Here is a 21,077-nt window from a genome sequence, read left to right as displayed (position 1 = left end):
GAGGCAAGCCCCCAACAGAGAGGACCCCAAAATGCTCACTGCCAGGCCAGGCTTTCTGAGCCAACGGTGAGCCCTTCTCTGAGCATGAAGGGGGCTCCCCAAGCCCTGCCGTGCCCTGCCAAGCACCCCAATGCCCACACATGCACTAGAATGCCAGTCCCACCCCAATCCTGCACCATGCAGAATCCAGCAGGGGGTCTTGGGTGCAACACCACTCCAGGCTGGCACCTCACCTGCTCCACGGGCCCCACTGCCCATCCATCCCACACAGCTTTGTTTGCATTTGCCCAAGGCTCAGGGAATCTGAGAAGGTTGACTTAGGTCGCCCAGTGGTGAAGCTAGAGTCTCACATCCTCCCTGACCAGGGCAAGCAGAGGGCAGGGCTAGACGGCTCCTTCCCTGTGAGTCTTGCCGGCTCTGAGGCAGAACCCAAAGCTCTGAGCCTTATACCCACTATCCCTCAGGCCTGGGAGAGCTGATGGGAGGGTGCCCGGCTGTCTGTACTGCTGTCTCCACCCATACTTGGTCAGTCTTCTCTGCCAGGCCCGTGGGGAGCTGCAGCCCCAGCTGTGCAGGCAACACTCACACAGCTGCTAGCTAGCAGTAGGGGTACGAGGGAGCCCCAAGAAGAATGGGGTGGGGATAAATCCCGAGCTGCCCTGAGAGCACCCATTAGCCTGGCGGCCATCCAGATAGTGGGGACAGCTGAGAGCCAGCATGGGGATAGGGCCTTGCCCCAGCATCACAGCAGATCCGGGGCTGGAACCCAGGCTCCACAAGCCTACATGGCTTCAAACAGGAGGGAAGAAGATGAAACTGGCAAGACCACAGTGGATAGTGCAGACCAGGTTTACACAGTGCAGGGCTCTGGGCTCCTGGGCTGAGCAGGGCAGGACAGACCCAGGCCAAGTGCCCCAGTCAAACCCCAACTTCTCTGGCACCTGCAGCTGGGAGACAAGCAAGGGTTGAGTCTAGGAGCCTGGGTTCCGGTCCCACATGCTACCTTTCTCACTATGTCTGAGCTCAGGGCTGTGGTTCCTCAGTTTTAGAGGAGGCATCTTCTGGCCAGGCCTGGTGGGAGGCTGAGGCGTGTGGAACACCTGAGGTCAGGAGTTTGAGACCAGCCTGGCCAACATGGTGAAACCCCATCTCTACTAAAATACAAAAATTAATTGGGCATGGTGGTGTGCGCCTGTAATCCCTGCTACTTGGGAGGCTGAGGCAGGAGAATCGCTTGAACCAGGGAGGTGGAGGTTGCAGTGAGCCGATATCGCGCCATTGCACTCCAGCCTGGGTGACAGAGTAAGACTCTATTTCAAAAAAATTTTAAAAATAAAAAAAATAAAAAATAAAGGAGGCATCTTCCTTGCCCTGCCAACAGCCTGAGGGACCACAGGGCCCTGGGAACGCCCAGCCTGTGTGTCTCGCGGGAGCTAGACACACACACAGAGTTGGCATGCTCAGAATCACCAGCCACAAAAAAAGGTCCAACGCTGAAAATAAGCCACACGTCCATTACCATTAGAATGAGTCAATAAGGCCAGGCATGGTGGCTCATGCCTGTAATCCCAGCACTTTGGGAGGTCAAGGCGGGTGGATCACTTGAGTCCAGCAGTTCGAGACCAGCCTGGCCAACATGGTGTAACCCCATCTCTACTAAAAATACAAAAATTAGCCTGGCGTGGTGGAGGGCACCTGTAATCCTAGCTACTTGGGAGGCTGAGGCAGGAGGATCACTTGAACCCGGGAGACAGAGGCTGCAGTGAGCCGAGATCACACCAGCACACTCCAGTCTTAGCAACAGAGCAAGACTCTGTCTCAAAAAAAACAAAAAAAACAAAACAAACAAACAAAAAAAACAATGCCAGGCGCAGTGGCTCACGCCTGTAATCCCAACACTTTGGGAGGCGGAAGTGGGCGGATCACCTGAGGTCAGGAGTTTGAGACCAGCCTGGCCAACATGGTGAAACCCCGTCTCTACCAAAAATACAAAAAAAAAAAAAAAATTAGCTGGGCGTTGTGGCGAGTGCCTGTAATCCCAGCTACTCGGGAGGCTGAGGCAGGAGAATCACTTGAACCCTGGAGGTGGAGGTTGCGGTGAGCCGAGATCACACTATTGCACTGCAGCCTGGCAACAAGAGCGAGACTCCATCTCAATAATAATAACAATAATAATAATAAGTAAATAAGTTGTGGTTTGTTCACACAATAGAATAACATACAGCAATGAGAATGAATGAATGCCAACTGCATGCAATGATGTGTAAGGACCTTGCAATTACAATCTCAAGTGAAAGAAGTCGGACATAAAAAGAGTGCACACAAAAGAAGACATACAAGCGGCCAAGAACCATATAAAAAATGCCCAGCATCACAGATCATCAGAACATGCAAATTAAAATCACAATGAGATACCATCTTAAGCCAGTCAGACTGGCTATTATTCAAAAGCCTGAAAACAATGCATGTTGGAGAGGATGTGGAGGAAAGGGAACGCGTACACACTGTTGGTAAGAATGTAAATTAGTACAACCTTTATGAGAAATGGTGCAGAGATTTCTCAAAGAACTGAACATAGAATGGTCCTTCCATCCAGCAATCCTACTAATTGCCATCTACCCAAAGGAAAATGATTCATTCTATCCAAAGGATACCAGCACTGGTATGTTGATCACAGCACAATTCACAAGAGCAAAGATATGGAATCAACATATGTGTCCGTCAAGGGAGGACTGGATAAAGAAAATGCGGTGTATGTCTACCACGGAATGCCACTCAGCCATCAAAAAGAATGAAATCAGGCCGAGCACGGTGGCTCACGCCTGTAATCCCAGCACTTTGGGAGGCCGAGGCGGGTGGATCATGAGGTCAGGAGATCAAGACCATCCTGGCTAAGACGGTGAAAACCCGTCTCTACTAAAAATACAAAAAAATTAGCCGGGCGTGGCGGCGGGGGCCGGTAGTCCCAGCTACTTGGGAGGCTGAGGCAGGAGAATGGCATGAACCTGGGAGGCGGAGTTTGCAGTGAGCCGAGATGGCGCCACTGCACTCCAGCCTGGGCGACAGAGCGAGACTCCGTCTCAAAAAAAAAAAAAAAAAAGAATGAAATCATGTCTTTTTCAGCAACATGGATGGAACTGGGAGCCATTATCCCTAGCGAAACAACTCGGAAAACCAAATACCACATGATCGCACTTGTAAGTGGGAGCTAAACAGTGGGTATACATGAAAATACAGAGGGGAATAATAGATGCTGGAGACTACGAAAGGTGGGAAGAGGCTGGGCGTGGGGGCTCATGCCTGTAATCCCAGCACTTTGGGAGGCCAAGGCGGGTGAATCATTTGAGGTCAGGAGTTCGAGACCAGCCTGGCCAAACTGGCAAAATCCCATCTCTACTAAAAATACAAAAATTAGCCAGGTGTGGTGGCACATACCTGAATTCCCAGCTACCAGGGAGGCTGAGGCAGGAGGATCGCTTGAACCCAGGAGGCGGAGGTTGCAGTGAGCTGAGATCGTGCCACTGCACTCCAACCTGGGCAACAAGAGCAAAATTCCATCCAAAAAAAAAGCTGGGTGGAGTGGCTCATGCCTGCAATCCCAGCACTTTGGGAGGCCAAGGCAGGTGGATCACCTGAGATCAGGAGTTCGAGACCAGCCTGACCAACATGGAGAAACCCTGTCTCTACTAAAAATACAAAATTAGCAGGGCATGGGGGCACATGCCTGTAATCTAGCTACTTGGAAGGCTGAGGCAGGAGAATCACTTGAACCCGGAAGGTGGAGGATGCGGTGAGCTGAGATCACACCATTGCACTCCAGCCTAGGCAACAAGAGCGAAACTCCGTCTCAAAAAAAAAAAAAAAAAGAAGGGCCTCGAGTCAGCACCCCAGGGTGCTCTCACTCCCACACCTTCTCCTACAGGCAAGGGTTGGGGAAGAGGCTGAGCCCACTGAGGTTCAGGCCTGGTCCCTGAGTGGCATAAGCGGCCCCAGCCAGAGGTGACAGGGTGCAAACCAGGGTCCACTCCAGGGAGTGGTGGCTTGGAGAAAAGATGAACCCAGCAGGCCATGAGCACCTGCTATGCCCCTGAGGGGCAGCCCAGCACACTACTATGGGTGGGGAGGGTGGAGGAGGAACAGAACTTGGTGGCCCAGGGATTAGGACAGTCACTAATAAGCCTTCAAGGCAGGGCCTTATTTATTTATTTATTTATTTATTTATTTATTTATTTATTTATTTATTTTAGACAGGGTCTTGCTGTGTTGCCCAGGCTAGAATGCAGTGGCACGATCACAGGTCACTGCAGCCTCAAACTCCTGGGGTCAAGCAATCCTCCCACCTCAGCCTCCTGAGTAGCTGGGATTATAGACACTGTACCTGGCTAATTTTTGTATTTTTTATAGAGACAGGGTTTTGCCAAGGTGCCCAGGCTGGTCTCCAACTCCTGGGCTCAAGTGATCATCCTGCCTTAGCCTCCCAAAGTGCTGGGATTACAGGTGTGAGCCACCGTACCTGGCCTCAACATCAGTGTTTTTTCTTTTGTTGCTTCCAGAAAGGGAACTGCATGTTAGTCATCAAATTCTGGCTGAAAGCCACAGACACCCACCCACACTCATATCCACTAGGTCACACGTCCAGGCTTTTGCACGTGCCATGCCGGGTTCCTAGAATGCCCTTCCTCTCACTGGGCGTAACTTTTTTACTTAAACATTTTTAAAAATAGAGACAGACTGGGCACAGTGGCTCACATCTGTAATCCCAGCACTTTGGGAGGCCGAGGCTGGCGGTGACAATCACCTGAGGTCAGGAGTTTGAGACCAGCCTGGCCAACATGGTGAAATCCCGTTTCTACTAAAAGTACAAAAAATTAGCTGGGTGTGGTGGCACGTGCCTGTAATCCCAGCTACTTGGGAGGCTGAGGCAGGAGAATCGCTTGAACCCAGGAGGCAGAGGCCGCAGTGAGCCGAGATCACACCACTGCACTCCAACCTGGACAGCAGAGTGAAACTCTGTCTCAATAAAATAAAATAAAATAAAATAAAATAAAATAAAATAAAATAAAAATAAAATAAAATAAATAAAAATAGAGACAGGGGCCAGGTGTGGTGGCTCATGCCTGTAATCCCAGCACTTGCAGAGGCCGAGCTGGGTGGATCAGCTGAGATCAGGAGTTCAAGACCAGCCTGACCAACACTGCAAAACCCTGTCTCTACTAAAAATACAAAAAAAAAAAAAAAAAAAAAATTAGCAGGGTGTGGTGGTAGGCACCTGTAATCCCAGCTACTGGAGAGGCTGAGGCATGAGAATTGCTTGAACCCAGAAGGTGGAGATCACAGTGAACTTAGATCACGCTACTGCACTCCAGCCTGGGCAACAGAGTGAAACTGTGTCTCAAAAATAAATAAATAAATAAAAGAAGAGACAGGATCTCACTATGTTGCCCAGGTTGGTCTCAAACTCCTAGGCTCAAGTGATCCTCCTGCCTCGGCCTCCCAAAGCGCTGAGACTGCAAGCGTGGGCACTGCACCGGACCGTGGGTGCAGCTTTAGGAGGGCAAGATCTTTGCATATCTTGTTCATTGCTGGGCTCTCGGTACCTAGGACAGCACCCAGACCATAGAGGAGCTCAAAAATACATGTTTAGTGAATATATGAATGCATTAAAGTGCCCTCCTCTGGATCGCTTGAGCCCTGGAGGTGGAGGCTGCAGTGATCCAAGATGGCACGACTGCACTCCAGCCTGGGTGACAGAACGAGACTCCATCTCAAAAAAAAAGAAAAAAATGCCCTCCTCCGCTACTCTCGTCCTTCTCACATCGAGTTGGATTCTTACAGTGCCTTGTTCACACCCCATAGCCACATTCACCCAGCCTGCTTGGAGCTATCTCTGGGAAGGACAGAGAGAAGCAGATCAACATTCCAACTGACAGGTCGTGCTGGAAAGGCTGGTCCCCTAAGCACGCAAGGCATGGAGTGTTCCCAGGGGTAGGTCCCACAAACAAAGGAACAGGCAGTGAGTCCCCCATCACTGGAGGGGTTCAAGTAGACAGAGGCTGAGGCTTCCTCTCAAAGGGGGGGCCCTGCTTTTGTTTTCTTATTCGTTTTTTTTTTTTTTTTTTTGAGATAGGATCTTGCTCTGTCCCCCAGGCTGGAGGGTGGTAGCACAATCATGGCTTACTGCAACCTCAACTTCCCAGGCTCAAGCAATCCTCCTGCCTCAGCTCCTCCCACCCCAGTGGCACTACAGGCAGGCGCCATCATGCCCAGTTATTTTTTTCTTATTTTTTGTAGACATGGGCCCTTGCTAGGTTGCCCAGGCTGGTCTCAAGCTCCTGAGCTCAAGCAATCCTCCTGCCTTGGCCTCCCAAAGTGCTAGGATTACAGGTGTGAGCCACCACACCCAGCTGGTCCCTGCTCTTGTTGGCACAGCTGCCCTTAGAGGCTCTCTTGAGCTTACACCAGGATTCCGCAGCTGTACAGATGCATCTCTTCCCCTGCACCCCAGGCCCAAGCTGACTGAGGACACAGACTCCAAGGAGAAAGCAGCAAGCCAGGAGCCCAGATACCTGTGTCAGAAAGGCGACCCACTGCTGATCAGCAAGTAACTGGGGATGACGGTGTCTGCAAGGGAACAAATGCTGGTCTTAGGGACTATATTAGTCTGCTATGGCTGTCATTACAAAGGACCACAGACTAGGTGGCTTAAACAACAGTGATGTAGCGTTCACAGCTATGGAGGCTGGAAGTCCAAGGCCAAGGTATCAACAGGGTTGGTTTCTTTTTCTTTTCTCTTCTCTTTTTTTTTTTTGAGACAAAATCTTAATCTGTCACCCAGGCTGGAGTGCAGTGACGTGATCTCAGCTTACTGCAACCTCTGCCTCCCGGGTTCAAGCAATTCTCCTGCCTCAGCCTCCCGAGTAGCTGGGACTATAGGTGCACACCACCACACCTGGCTAATTTTTTATCTTTTTAGTAGAAACAGGGTTTCACCACATTGGCCAGACTGGTCTTGAACTCCTGACCTCGTGATCTGCCTGCCTCAGCCTCCCAAAGTGCTGGGATTACAGGCGTGAGCCACCGTGCTCGGCCCTCTTAGTGTCGCTCTGTTGCTCAGGCTGGAGTGTGGTGTGGCAATCCCAGCTCACTGCAGCCTCTGCCTCCCAGGTTCAAGTGATTCTCCTGCCTCAGCCTCCCGAGTAGCTGGGATTACAGGTGCATGCCACTACATCTGGCTAATTTTTGTATTTTTAGTAAAGACAAGAGTTTCACCATGTTGGCCAGGCTGGTCTTGAACTCCTTATCTCAGGTGATCTGCCTGCCTCGGCCTCCCAAAGCGTTGGGATTACAGGCGTGAGGCTTGAGCCACCGTGCTGGGCACAGCAGGGTTGTTTTTTTCGGAGGCCTCTCTCCTTGGCGTGTAGATGGCTGTCTTCTCCCTGGTTCCTCGTGTGGTCTTCCCTCTGAACATGCCTGTGTCCAAATGTCCTTTTCTTACAAGGACAATGGTCATGTTGGATGAGGACACCAGTCATATTAGATGAGGGCCCAAATGACCTCATTTGAACTTGATTACCTCTATAAAAACGCTTTTTTTTTTGGAGACAGGGTTTCACTCTGTCGTCCAGGCTGGAGTGCAGTGACACGATCATAGCTCATTGCAGACTCAAACTCCTCGGTTCAAGAGATCCTCCTGCCTCAGCATCCAGAGTAGCTGGGACCACACCCAGCTAATTTTTTAATTTTCTGTAGAGATGAAGTTTGGCTATGTTGCCCAGGCTGGTCTCAAACTCCTAGGCTCAAGTGATTCTCCCTCCTTGCCCTCCCAAAGTGCTGGGATTACAGGCGTGAGCCCTGATGCCGGGCCTAATTTTCTCATTTACTTTTAATCTGGTTATACTGCGTTTATCTTTGTAAATCACCTCAAGTCCTTTCTGGAATCAGATGAAGAACACACAAGCCCCTTTCAGATGTCTTCCCTCTCCTCTGTGGCCCCTGGCTCCAAAGAAGCTGAACATTAGCAAAGTAAAGAAACAAATGAATGGATTTGTGCAGGGAACAGCCTACATTACAAAAGGGAACAGGCTAGCAGAAGTAGAAAGGTACGAGGTGGCAAAAAACCCAGACACCCAACGTTACTTCTCCCCGCCGCCAGTATAACTCCCCCAACTTCACACTCAACGTGGGAGAATGGTGGGTTCTTCACTGAGCCCCTAGACAGACACTCTACTCCCTGCTGCCCCAGCTTCTCAACTTTTCTCCCTTTGCCCCCATCATGAATGCCCTCCTTAACTGCCTCAAGCCCACCTATGCTTCAAAACTCAGCCCCAGCTGGGTGCAGTGGCTCACACCTATAATCCTAGCACTTTGGGAGGCCAAGGTGGGAGGATCGCTTGATCTCAGGGGTTTGAGACCACCCTGGGCAACACAGTGAAACCCTGTCTACAAAAAAATATAAAAATTAGCTGGGCATGGTGACATGCACTTGTAATCACAGCTACTAGAGAGGCTAACTAAGATGGGACGATGGCTTGAGCCTGGGAGGTCAAAGCTGCAGTGAGCCAAGATCACGCCACTGCACTCCAGCCTGGGTGACAGAGCCAGGCCCTGTCTCAAAACAAAACAAAACAAAACCTAGCCCCAGTTCTATTCCTCCAGGAAGCCCTTCAGACTACCCCACCCACCACACCAGAGCCCAGCCTCCCTGCATAACCTTCAGATCAATATGCAGCCGTTGCCCACCCAACAGCTCCACTAGGCATCAAAGTGTCTGGCCTTGAAATGTTTCTGGAAAGGGCTGATATTGTTTACATTGTCAGGAAGCAAGGCGGATGTCTTCCCAATTTAGTAAAAGCTTCTGGAAGCTCAATGCTGCACATTGTGAGGTGGGCAGGGGCTGGAGCACCCCCAAAAGGAGCTAGGGCAGCATCAGCCAGGTTTAGCTACAGGCAAGGGCAGACCAGCTTGAGACCTCAGGGTGACGGGGGCGACGTTGAAAAACCAGGCGCTCCTCCTGGTGAGCCGGAAATTCCGCCCTCTCATCCCAAGGGACCAAAAAGGCAAAGGAGGGAAATGAATCAGGAGCGGGTGTCACTCAGGGCTCAGGCTAGAGTGGAAGGTATGATCCCAGCCATGGAGCAAGAAACGCTCCATCAAGACAGAAGCCGTTAAGTAGAGAAGGTCCTAAATTCAGGCCTCGTTAATAAAAACCATCTGGCCTGTTCTGCCTTCTATTCAGAAGGGAAACGTTTCATTAACATTTTGAAGCATTTCCTCTGCAAACATGAGTTTTGTATTACTGGTTCTGTTGTGACGGCCCTAGCCTTGCAGCCCAGTGAGAAGAGCCAGGATAGGAGGCTCTGGCTGGGTGCGGTGGCTCACGCCTGTAATACCAGCACTTTGGGAGGCCAAGGCGGGCAGATCACTTGAGGTCAGGAGTTCGAAACCAGCCTGGCCAACATGGTGAAACCCCGTCTCTACTAAAACTACAAAAATTAGCCAGGCATGGTGGCGCGTGCCTGTAATCCCAGCTACTCAGGAGGCTGAGGCAGGAGAATCACTTGAACCCGGGAGGCAGAGGTTGTGGTGAGCTGAGATCATGCCACTGCACTCCAGCCTGGGCAACAAGAGCGAAACTCCATCTCAAAAAAAAAAAAAGCTCGAGTCCCACGCTGCCGGTTGGACCCAAATCTCCAGGTCCTGAAAGGAGAGAGCCTCCTCCTGTCCCGGGGCAGGGCTGGGGGAAGCCAGTGGCAGGCAGCCCTGGCCATCCCACCTGTCCTCTCCTCCCCACACTGGCCTGATCAGTGCACTCTGGTTTCTTTCAACAAATCATGCTGCAAGTCCCACATCCTGTGGCACAATGGCTAATTGGCCACGGGTCTGCCTCCCCCATCAGCTCATGAACTCCCTGAATGCCCAGATTTGCTGGTCCTCACCTAGCACACAACCTTCATCATCAATTCAGCCAACCAGTTATCCCAGCTGTGCCAGCCCCAGAGACCACGTGACCTGCCCCCCCACTAGCCGAGCAGAGGCGGGTGGGCTTCCTCATCCAGGCTGGACCAATCAGTGTCTCTCTGTACCCCAAGATGAAGGAGACCCCCACTGGGAGGTCCCGTGGACTCAGGTTACAGCCCCATTCAACACAGCCACGCTCACAACCCAAGGAGACGGAGCCTGTAGGGGAAAGGAGAAGGAGATGGGACGGATGCGCTGAGAGAGGCCGAAAAAATGAAACCGCAGTCCACAGAGAGGAAAGCCAGAGGAGGAGCTGTCTGCCAGCTTCCGGGGTCCCGGGGGGCCAGGTCGCCTCCAATTGTTTGCTGCACAAGTTCTCTGTTCTCCACTCTTAAGTGCCTTTTCACTTAACCTAATTGAAGCAGGTTCCTGTTCCTTGCAACAAAATAATCCCAAAGGTATGGGATCGGAGGGCACCCCCACACCACCCTCAAAGCCAGCCCTGCTCCTCAAACCATGCCCACTCCTCACAGTTTATTAAAGGGGCCACGTCAGCCTTAGGTGAGGCAAGTCTGGGTGTGACCAGCCTGGGAGCATGGGGAGAGCTGCAGTGGAAAGATACAGCCAACCGGGGGCGGACCCTAAAAGCTAGATAGCGTGTTTGGACTTTGCACCTGAGCAAAAGGGATAGGTGTCTGAGAAGGCAGAATCATAATTGTTCAGGGACATGAACCCGAAGAGGGTGGGTAGAATGGTGTGGCCGAAGGAAGCATGCCTCTCAGGCATACAGTAGGTGCTTAGCAAATCCATCAAGGGCAGACACAGCCACCTCTTTGTGCCAGGATATTCTTATCTGTAAAATGTAGGCAACCTTATTAAAATATCCACAAATGAAGGAATGAATTTAAAGAGCTCAGAACCAGGCCGGGCGTGGTGGCTCATGCCTGTAATCCCAGCACTTTGGGAGGTCAAGGTGGGCGGATCACTTGAGGTCAGGAGTTTGAGACCAGCTTGACCAACATGGTGAAACCCTGCCTCTACTAAAACCACAAAAAATTAGCCAGTCTTGGTGGCATGGGCCTGTAGTCCCAGCTACTCGAGAAGCTGAGGCAGGAGAATCACTTGAATCTGGGAGGTGGAGGTTGCAGTGAGCCGAGGTGGCACCACTGCATTCCAGCCTGGGCGACAGAGCAAGACGCTGTCTCAAAAAAGCTCAGAACAATTCTCCACGAAGTAAGCACTTAATATATACTTTTTTTTTTCAACCTGCACAAAAGCTGAAGTTCTCACAAGAACCAATGAGCAGGGAATCTGAGGGTCACAAATGCAGCTTCCCTCCGCTGGGTATGGAAGTGGAGGTAGAGCAGGTGGTGTCAAGAGGGCAGAACTGGCTGGGCGCGGTGGCTCACGCCTGTAATACCAGCACTTTGGGAGCCTGAGGCAGGTGGATCACCTGAGGTCAGGAGTTCAAAACCAGCCTGGCCAACATGTTGAAACCCCATCTCTACTAAAAATACTAAAATTAGCCGGACATGGTGGCACATGCCTGTAATCCCAACTACTTGGGAGGCTGAGGCAGGAGAATTGCTTGAACCCAGGAGGCAGAGGTTACAGTGAGCCAAGATCACGCCATTGCACTCAAGTCTGGGCAGCAAGAGCGAAACTCCATTTCAAAAAAAAAAAAGAGGGCAGGATCAACTGTCAGGGTGGCAGGGCCAGGAGGGGAGGCCAAGAGGGAACTGGGGGACCACACGTGGGCAGGCCTGCCAGGTGGGGAGCAGGGACAGCTGGGGCTGTGGGGAGATGGCCTTTCTATCACCAAGGGAGGCAGGACCAGGGAGGAGGCTGCAGTGAGGCAGAGAACAGCAGGTCCCAGGTCAGGGCTAACCAGCAAGGCTGCTGAAGAAGGACAAACAGCCTGGAAGGGGCACGAGCCTCCTCTCCCTGAAACGTGTGTGAGTGGAGGCCAGGAAGCCACTCTGTACGGCAGCAACAACATTTATAGGACATCTACTCTGTCACAGGGCACACAGTTCTCCTAACAACCCTAAAAGCCAGATACCGTAAGGATCCCAATTTTACAGATGAGGATGTCGAGGCAGAGAGAGATGCAATGTGCAAGGTCACATAGCTAGGGAGTGGCAGAGCTGGGATTTGAACCCGGGCTGTTAAGCTCCAGCATCTGAACTCTTCACCGCCAAGGTAGACAGCAGATGCCGGAAAGCGATTACTGCTCCTTGGAGTAAATTCCCCCTGCTGGGATTTTGGGCTCTGAGTGCAGAATTCCAGGCACCACCTTCCCAGCCTGCACGGTGCCGAGGGCTGGAGTTTGCAGGTGCACACAGGTGTGTGTGGAGGAGGCTCCTCCCAGGCGCCTCCACCTGCCTCTTCTGCCTTTGGAGCCCCTCTCCATCTCCACCGCCTCCACCTGTCCTGAAACCAGAATCCCATCATTCCCCCGCAAGGCACTGCAGACAAGAATGCATCCTGTGCTCAACGCAGGTCTAAGTTCCTTAAATCCTAAGCTGTTTCTCTAACCCAATAGCCTCCTTTTCTGACTCCAAGCCCTTATTCACGCTACTTCTCCTGCACGAAACCCCCTTCAGGCAACCTGGCAGCAAACTTCTGCAAGATGCTCTATGAAGTTTCCTGGTCTGCCCCATCCTCCAGGGGACCCCCTCTATGCCCCCAGCTTCCCCACTAATGCACTCATCAACCCCCGGGGCTGCACTTTTTGGGGACACCGAGGCTGCTGTCCTGTGGACCAGCCAGCCCCTAGAAGTGCCAGGCCAGGTAACAGCAGCTGAATGAATGAAGGGCTTATTGTTTACATTTACAACCGATAGGGAAGAGGCTTCTGAAGCACACATGTGGTGCTCCCCGCACCCTCCTCCTCTGCCCACAGCCCTAGGCCACCCCACCCACCTCCCTCAGGCATCGCGCAAGAGTGACGGCAGCCCCCCCTCATCCCAGACCCCCACTTCTCACCCAGAAGTGAGAGGAGGGGTCTCAGACGTTGGGGGACACACTGCTGGGTGGGTGATTTCCCCCCAAGGTGCTCCCTCTGCCCGTCCTTCCCAGGGTGGGGCTGGGGCCTGCGTGGCAGTGCCCAGTGGGCACCCGCTCGGCCCAAGCTCTGCCTGAAAGGTCCAAACGGGCGGGCCCTGAAGGTTCAGCCAAGCATCCTCCGCGGCCACCGCCCCTCCCCGGGAGGAGGGCAGAAAATCTGCTGCCTCACCAGCCACCAGCGCCAGCTTGGGGGGGCACCCCCTGAGGGAAGCCGCCCGCCTCAATCTCCTCCTACCCCACCTCAGCCATGCACTTCAACCAAGTTTTGCAAAGGCCATCGGCCAGGCGACCCCAGAGGGCGTAGCAGGGAGGAGCGGGGGGCAGTCCCTGTTCTCCCAGACCCCAGGTTTGGAGCTGGGGGCTGCATGGCCGCGCCCACCAGGCTGTGCTCCCCAGGCTCTGTGAGCCCAGAGAGCCCTGCGGCGCGTCCAGCCGTCTTGCTCTGCCCTTGGAAGGGGGTACGGGCGGCCCCCCAACAGAAGGGCCAAACCGCTGTCCGAGGGTAGGAACCCCGATGAGGCTGGTGATGCCTTCAACAGGGGGACCTGCAGCCCGGGAATAGCCCCCAACCCTGGCACCCCAAGCAGTGCCCCCTCCTCTCCAGCAAGCAACAGGGAAGTTGGGGCACACCCCAGCCAGCTCCCGCCCACGCCCACCGGCCGGCCTCGAACCCTCACGCCCCTGCCCACGCCCCGACAATGCCTCCGGGCCCGCAGCCCCGCTTTTGGCCAGGCCGCCGCCCCCCGCATCTCTCCGTCCTTTGTTGCCCGCGCGACCCCCTCCCTCGGCCCCTCCAGCGGCCCCTACCTTCGTCCTTCCAGCATCAGGCTAAGCGGCGGGAGGCCCGGAGAGCCCCGGCCTCCTCCTCCCGGGCCCGGGCGCGCTGCGGGGCGAGGATGCTGCGGCCCCTCCCTGCGCGGCGCTGCCCACCGGCTGCACCCCCACCTGGCGCCGGGGATCCCCGCGATAGGTGCTCGGGGCCCGGGCCTCGCGCCACGTCTCTGGGAAGGCGGGAGGCGCGCACCGAGGCCGCCCAGCAGCCGCCTGCGCGCCCCGCGGCCGAGCCGAGCCGAGCGCCCGCGGAGCCAGCGGAGCCAGCGGAGCCAGCGGCCGGGCTCCGGGAGGGAACAAAAGGGGCCGGCGCAGGGGCGGGCGCGGGAGGGCGGGGCCTGGGGCGGGCGGGAGTGGGGGGGCGGGTCAGGCGCGCGTGGGCGGCCTCGCGGTTCTCAGGCCTCAGTGCCTCGCGGAAAGCAGGCGGGCGGGCGGAAAACGCGGAGCAATCTCTTCCCCCTCTCCCCGCTCCATCTCCTTCCCTTCCCAGGCCGCAGCTGTCCTTTGTGGGGCGTCCAGGGTTCGCCCACATCCACCTCCGCGCTGGGCACCTGGTGGTGCTTACATCGCGTTTGGTGAAACGCATCCTCCAGCCATGCTATGCTTGCAAAGATGTCTCTGGTCATTGGGAAGGACGGCAGCTTGGGAAGGTGAGATGCTGTTGGCGCTGGACAGAAAGGGATGAGGAGGGGGACAGTGCAGCTGGGGCGAAAACTTCAGGTCTGTGTTGGGACCAGCTTGGGTGGGGAACTGTGGCACAGGGTCTCATGGTTATCAAGGATCTCATAGCCTGGGCGGTGTCTCACGCCTGTAATCCCAGCACTTCAGGAAGCCAAGGCGTGCAGATCGCCTGAGGCCAAGAGTCCGAGAACAACCTGGGCAACATAACCTTCGTCTCTACAAAAAATACAAAAATTAGCTGGGCGCGCGCCTGCGGTCCCAGCTACTGGGGAGGCTGAGGTGGGAGGATCGCTGGAGCCCAGGAGGTCGAGGCTGCAGTGAGTCATGATCAAGCCATGGCCCTTCAGCCTGGGTGACAGAGCGAGACTCCGTCCCAAAAGAAAAAAAAAAAAGGATCTCATGGTGATCAGCTTCCAAGATACAAATGAACCCTCCCCAGGACAGGATGCATCTACTGCTATTTCAGAGGAGTTGAGGCAGCTGCCAGGTCCCCTCCTGCGTGGAGAGGCAGATGCCAAGTGACAGCTCAGGAACTAAGCAGTGACCAAGCCCCAGCCCCTGTCCATGCCCAGGCTGCGGTTGGCTTCTGTGGCTTGGTTTCCCTCTGTCCCCCCTTGATAAGCTCGCCTGGATGCCTTTGACCTAGCTGGCCGTTCTACCAGTCCTGCCCTGCCCCCTTTCTGTGTTTGACAAATCATATTCCCCCTTCAAAGCACAGCTTAAATGTCCCTGCTTTTCCCTTGAGTGCAGGAATGTGGGTGTTGGGGGAGGTTGTGGTCTGTATGGTGAGACCACTGTTCTGCGGGAGAGAAGTGCCACATACGATCTTGTTCCTATCCCCTAACGGACCCAGTGCAATGCTTGGCAGAGGGTAGACATCCAGTAATATTTGTTGAATGAATGAATGAACTTACTAAGTTAACATTACCACCCCTCAACTGTCTTGGTATCCATAATCTTTGAGAAGTGAGTGAACCATTTTTTAGAGAAGGGGTCTCACTCTGTCACCCAGGCTGGAGTGCAGTGGTGCGATTACAGCTCACTGCAACCTCAAACTCCCAGGCTCAAATGATCCTCCTGCCTCAGCCTCCAGAGTAGCTGGGACTACAGGCATGCACCATGCCCAGCTAATTTTTTGTGTTTTTTATAGAGATGGGGTCTCATTATGTTGGGGTCCAGGCTGGTCTTAAACTCTTGGCTTCAGATGATCTTCCCACCTCAGCCTCCCAAAGTGCTGGGATTACAGCTGTGAGCCACCATGCCTGGCCTAAACATTTTGACCTCAGTTTCCCCATCTGTAAATTGGGGAGAGTGTTTCAATTCAGTTCAGCGAACACGCAATGCTGTAATGATGGAGGCTGGGCATGGGGTCAGCCCTGAGGGGGTGCCCAGTTGGTGTGGAGAGCCAGACTTGGAGACTAAGAAGGGAGGAGGTTCAGAGTGAACTCCAGAAAGACTGGGCTTCTGTAGGAGGTGTGAACCCCTAGGGAGGGAGGGGACTCAGGGTGGAGAGGGCAGTGTTCAGGAAACAGGGAGCTAATTGTTCCTTGTGGCTGGGATGCATAACCTGTATATCAACAGTTATAAACCAGCCAGGCACAGTGGCTCACACCTGTAATCCCAGCACTTTAGGAGGTGGCGGCGGGCAGATAACCTGAGGTCAGGAGTTCGAGACCAGCCTGGCCAACATGATGAAACCCCATCTCTACAGAAGATGCAAAAATTAGCTGGGTGTGGTGGCACATGCCTGTAATCCCAGCTACTCGGGAGGGTGAAGCTTGAGAATGGCTTGAACCCAGAAGGCGAAGGTTGCAGTGAGTGGAGATCATACCACTACACTCCAGCCTGGGCAACAGAATGAAAATTAGACTAGACTAGACTAGACTAGACTCTAGACTAGACTCTAGACTAGACTAGACTAGACTCTAGACTAGACTAGACTAGACTAGACTCTAGACTAGACTCTAGACTAGACTAGACTAGACTAGACTAGACTAGACTCTAGACTAGACTCTAGACTAGACTAGACTAGACTAGACTAGACTCTAGACTAGACTAGACTAGACTAGACTCTAGACTAGACTAGACTAGACTCTAGACTAGACTAGACTAGACTAGACTAGAAGGCAGGGATTTGCCAAGGTGACGTGGGTCTTGCTGGGATGTACCTGAGCTCACCAGCCCCTGCCCAGCAGATCTAGCCTCCCACGTGTGCCTCAGGAGGTAGGCAGGGGCCCCCAACCTTCACAGGCACTGCCTCCCTCACTGATGGCCCCCAGTATTATTCAGAGCAACAGCCTGCGGTCAACAGACCTTACCTGGCCGCTGGTGAGTGGAGCTTCAAAGAGCAAGTCACCTGAGAGGGACACCTTTTGTTCTTGCTCCAGATGAGAGAAGACAGGCTTCTGTCTTGTTACAGTTTGCATTTGGGGGGCTGGGCACAGTGGCTCACACCTGTAATCCCAGCACTTTGGGAGGCCAAGGCGGGCGGATCACAAGGTCAGGAGTTCGAGACCAGCCGGGCAAACATGGTGAAACCCTGTCTGTACTAAAAATACAAAAATTAGCCAGGCCCCTGTAATCCCTGCTACTCAGGAGGCTGTGGCAGGAGAATTGCTTGAACCCGGGAGGCAGATGTTGCAGTGAGCCAACATTGTGCCACTGCACTCCAGCCTGGGCGACAAACTGAGACTCTGTCTCAAAAAAAAAAAAAAAGCTGGGCGCAGTGGCTCACGCCTGTAATCCCAGCACTTTAGGAGGCTGAGGCGAGCGAATCACCTGAAGTCAGGAGTTCGAGACCAGCCTGGCCAACATGGTGAAACTCCGTCTCTACTTAAAATACAAAAAATTAGCCAGGCATGGTGGTACACACCTGTAATCCCAACTACTTGGGAGGCTGAGGCAGGAGAATCACTTGAACCCGGGAGGCGGAGGTTGCAGTGAGCTGAGATCGCACCATTGCACTCCAGCCTGGGAAACAAGAGCAAGACTTTGTCTCAAAAAAAAAAAAAAAAAAAGTTTGCGTTTGAGTTTTTCTACTTCTTTCAGTAGATGAATCTGATGCTGTCTGATGTGAGGGTTGGGGTCCTGGCCTTGGCCCCTGCCCTAGCATCAGGCCCCCGTGATGGGTGGGGAGGCAGGCAGGGGGATCTGGAGGGGGTGTTCTCCCAGCTGACCTCTCACCCAGGCCTTTTGTCTCCACTGAAACTGCTGATTTGGTCATTTTCTTGCTGACGCCGGCTGTGACCAGCAGTCTCACGGGAGGATTTTTCATGGGAAGAGAGAGTTGGGAATAATTTTCGAGCCAGAGCTGAATTCTCTGAGGCCTGCAATGGGCCAGCCACGGGAGAGGCCTGGGCTGCTTTGCAGGTGGCTATCTCTCTGGTATACTATTTATTTATTTATTTGTTTGTTTATTATTTTACTTTTTCAGGGGTAGAGACAGAGGCTTTCTATGTTGCCCAGGCTGGTCTCGAAATCCTGGCCTCAAGTGATCCTCCCACCTCGGCCTCCCAAAGCGCTGGGATTACAGGCTCTGGGCACCACGCCTGGCCTATTTTTATTTTTTTATTTTTCATTTTAGAATCCATAGGACAGCCACAGGATGGGATATGTTTGCAGTGTCTGAACTGCTGTTTACAAGGCATTTGTTATAATGTGGGGAAACAGTTATGTATTTACACCCACCAGGAAAATACACTTCATGAAACTGCGGATATGGAGCCAAGCTTAGTGCCTCATGCCTGTCATCCCAGCGAGTGGGGAGACTGAGGTGGGAGGATCACTTGAGCCCACGAGTTGGAGGCTATAGTGAGTTATGATCATACCATTGCACTCCAGCCTGGGCAACAGAGCAAGATCCTATTTTATTTTATTTTATTTTATTATTTTATTTTATTTATTTTATTTTATTTTATATTTTATTTTATTTATTTTTAAAATTGTGGGCCAGTTGTGGTGGCTCATGCCTGTAATCCCAGCACTTTGGGAGGCCAAGGCAGGAGGATTGCCTGAGCCCCAGAGTTGGAGACCAGCCTGGGCAACATGATGAAACCCTGTCTCTACTAAAAACACAAAAAGCTAGCCAGGCATGGTGGCACACGCCCGTAATCCCAGCTACTCAGGAGGCTGATGCAGGAGAATCACTTGAACCGGGGAGGCGGAGGTTGTAGTGAGCCAAGATCGTACCACTACAGTCCAGCCTCGGTGAAAAAGTGAGACCTTGTCTCAAAAAAACTGGTAACTGTGGTGGGCTTTGGGTGGGGGGAATCCGTGGGACTTTTTTCTTCCCTTTTCTGAATTTTTCTGCAACAAGCATGTGCTGCTTTGGGGACTAATAAAAGAAACTTAAACCCAAACCGCTTCTGCTGAAATGATTGGATGTTGCTGTGACCTTTCTGCCTAGCAGAGCAGAGGCTGCACAGGGTGGCAGGTGGCACAGGCTGGGAATTGCATCACCATGGAGATACTAGCTAAGGCTATCACGCCGGTGGCCACACCCTTTCTTTCAACTGCATGGACTTTGCCTTTATCCAGTTCTCCCCACCTTGGGGTATATCGGTCTTGGAGGAAGCCCCGGTACTTCCCTCCGGCTTGGTACAGTGCTAGTGGAAACAGCCCAGTGGTAAAGGAAGGCCATAGTAGCTCTCTGCTGCCAGGTGATAGGGGGACTTCCCCTCGTTGGGGGTTTCCAAGATGCGTGGGGGCTTTTTCTATGCAGCCTCCCCGGATTTCCCAAGGGAAGATAACAAGGCCTCCCCTGCTGTGTGAAGGAAAGCTGACATGGCTGAGGATTGTTACGAGAGAAGCTTAAGCTTAAAACTGCATGAGGCCGGGTGTTGTGGCTCACGCCTGTAATCGCAGCACTTTGGGAGGTGGAGGCTGGCGGATCACCTGAGGTCGGGAGTTCGAGACCAGACTGACCAACATGGAGAAACCCCTTCTCTACTAAAAATACAAACTTAGCCGGGTGTGGTGGCTCATGCCTGTAATCCCAGGTACTTGGGAGGCTGAGGCAGGAGAACCGCTTGAACCCAGGAGGCGGAGGTTGCAGTGAGCCGAGATCACACCATTGCACTCCAGCCTGGGCAACAAGAGAGAAACTCTGTCTCAAAACAAAAACAAAAACAAAAAAACTTCTCATGGATTGTGTTGATAAATGAAGACCACCCCAAAGAGAACAAGCAAAGCCTGCTTATTCAGACCTTGTTATTGCAAGAGAAGTGGGCCAGCAAAGGCCAGCAAAAATTTTAAAAAGCTTTATTTATGTTTTGATATAGGGTCTTGCTATGTTGCCCAGGCTGGTCTTGAACTCCTGGGCTAAAGCAATCCTCCATGCCTCAGCCTCCCAAGTAGCTGGGATTACAGGCACGCACCACCGCTCCTCACTTAGGGAAAACACTCCCAACTTCCTCCTCCTGGGGGATGTCTCTAAAGGTGCTGGCTAAGGGCCCCTCTGCAGTCCGTCAGTTTCCAGCCTCAAGACCGTCCTCCACAGCTGCTATTACTCACTTAGCCTCGCAGTCCCTGAGTCCTATGGTTGCACATCTGTGCGTTATGTCACCCGGCCCAAGGCAGTGACACGCACTGAAGCTTGTTTATTCTGAGTTTCCAGGAGCCATCTGCCTGGGGACACTGCCCTGGACCAGGCTGGGCTCTTTCTCCCCTGATTCCTGCAGGGCTGCTCCCAGGACTCCTCTGCAAAACCACGCTTTCTCTCTCAGGCCAGGTCTAAGGGGGCATCTCTTCTGGGTTCTTTTGCATCCTTCTGATACTTTTTTTTTTTTTTTTTTTGAGATGGAGTCTCGCTGTCACCCAGGCTGGAGTGCAGTGGCACAATCTTGGCTGGCTGCAACTTTCGCCTCCTGGGTTCAAGCAATTCTCCTGCCTCAGCCTCCTGAGTAGCTGGGATTACAGGCATCTGCCACCACGCCTGGCTAATTTTTGTGTTTTTGGTAGAGACGAGATTTCGCCATGTTGGCCAAGCTGATCTTGAACTCCCGACCTCAGGTGATCCACCTGCCTTGGCCTCCCAAAGTGCTGAGATTACTGGTGTGAGACATTACACCTGGCCTGGGCCACAAACATTTAATTCTTTAAGCGTGGGGCTTAAGGGCAGCTTTCCGGAGGAGGTGACAGCCTAGGTGTGTCTTGAAGGACGGATGTGGCAGGTGGAGGCTGACGGTGGGAAGAACCTTGAAGAGCTCAAGTGGCCAGGGAATGGGGACCAAGATGAGGGCAGAGGAGTGGCAGGACTCACTCAGGGAGGGCCTTGTATGGCAGGGCTGTAAAACTGGGCTTTTTCCTAAGGGCAATGGGGAGCCCTGGAGGGTTCTAGGCAGTGGAGAGACGAATTTTAGACCTGAAGCCTGGTTCCCTAGGCCATACGGGGACTGCATGGTGACAGATGGGAGGAGATGGTCTGGACCTTAGGTGTGAGCTGAGAAAAAGCAAGTCATTGAGAACGGGATCCCCACACTCTGGGTTTCCATCTCCTCCCAGCAACAGGAGGGACCCCAGCCCCGACGCCTCTGATGTCG

The 21,077-nt window shown here is 53.2% G+C and overlaps 1 protein-coding gene across 2 annotated transcripts in view; it reads right to left on the bottom strand.

Annotated features, from left to right (window-relative positions):
• The window catches only part of CLIP2 (CAP-Gly domain containing linker protein 2), a 119,619-nt gene extending 105,457 nt beyond the window's left edge, over nucleotides 1-14,162 (bottom strand). For both annotated transcript variants that reach the window (XM_055392760.1, XM_055392761.1), the window contains exon 1: nucleotides 13,834-14,162. The gene's annotated coding sequence lies outside the window, so the exon portion shown is untranslated. The remainder of the gene's footprint in view (nucleotides 1-13,833) is intronic.
• Between the last annotated feature and the right edge of the window lie 6,915 nt (nucleotides 14,163-21,077).

The sequence above is a fragment of the Gorilla gorilla genome, chromosome 6, assembly GCF_029281585.2.
Source record: "Gorilla gorilla gorilla isolate KB3781 chromosome 6, NHGRI_mGorGor1-v2.1_pri, whole genome shotgun sequence".
NCBI classification, from domain to species: Eukaryota; Metazoa; Chordata; class Mammalia; order Primates; family Hominidae; genus Gorilla; species Gorilla gorilla.
Note: the sequence above shows the minus strand (reverse complement) of the source record. Positions and strands in the feature narration are given on the sequence as shown.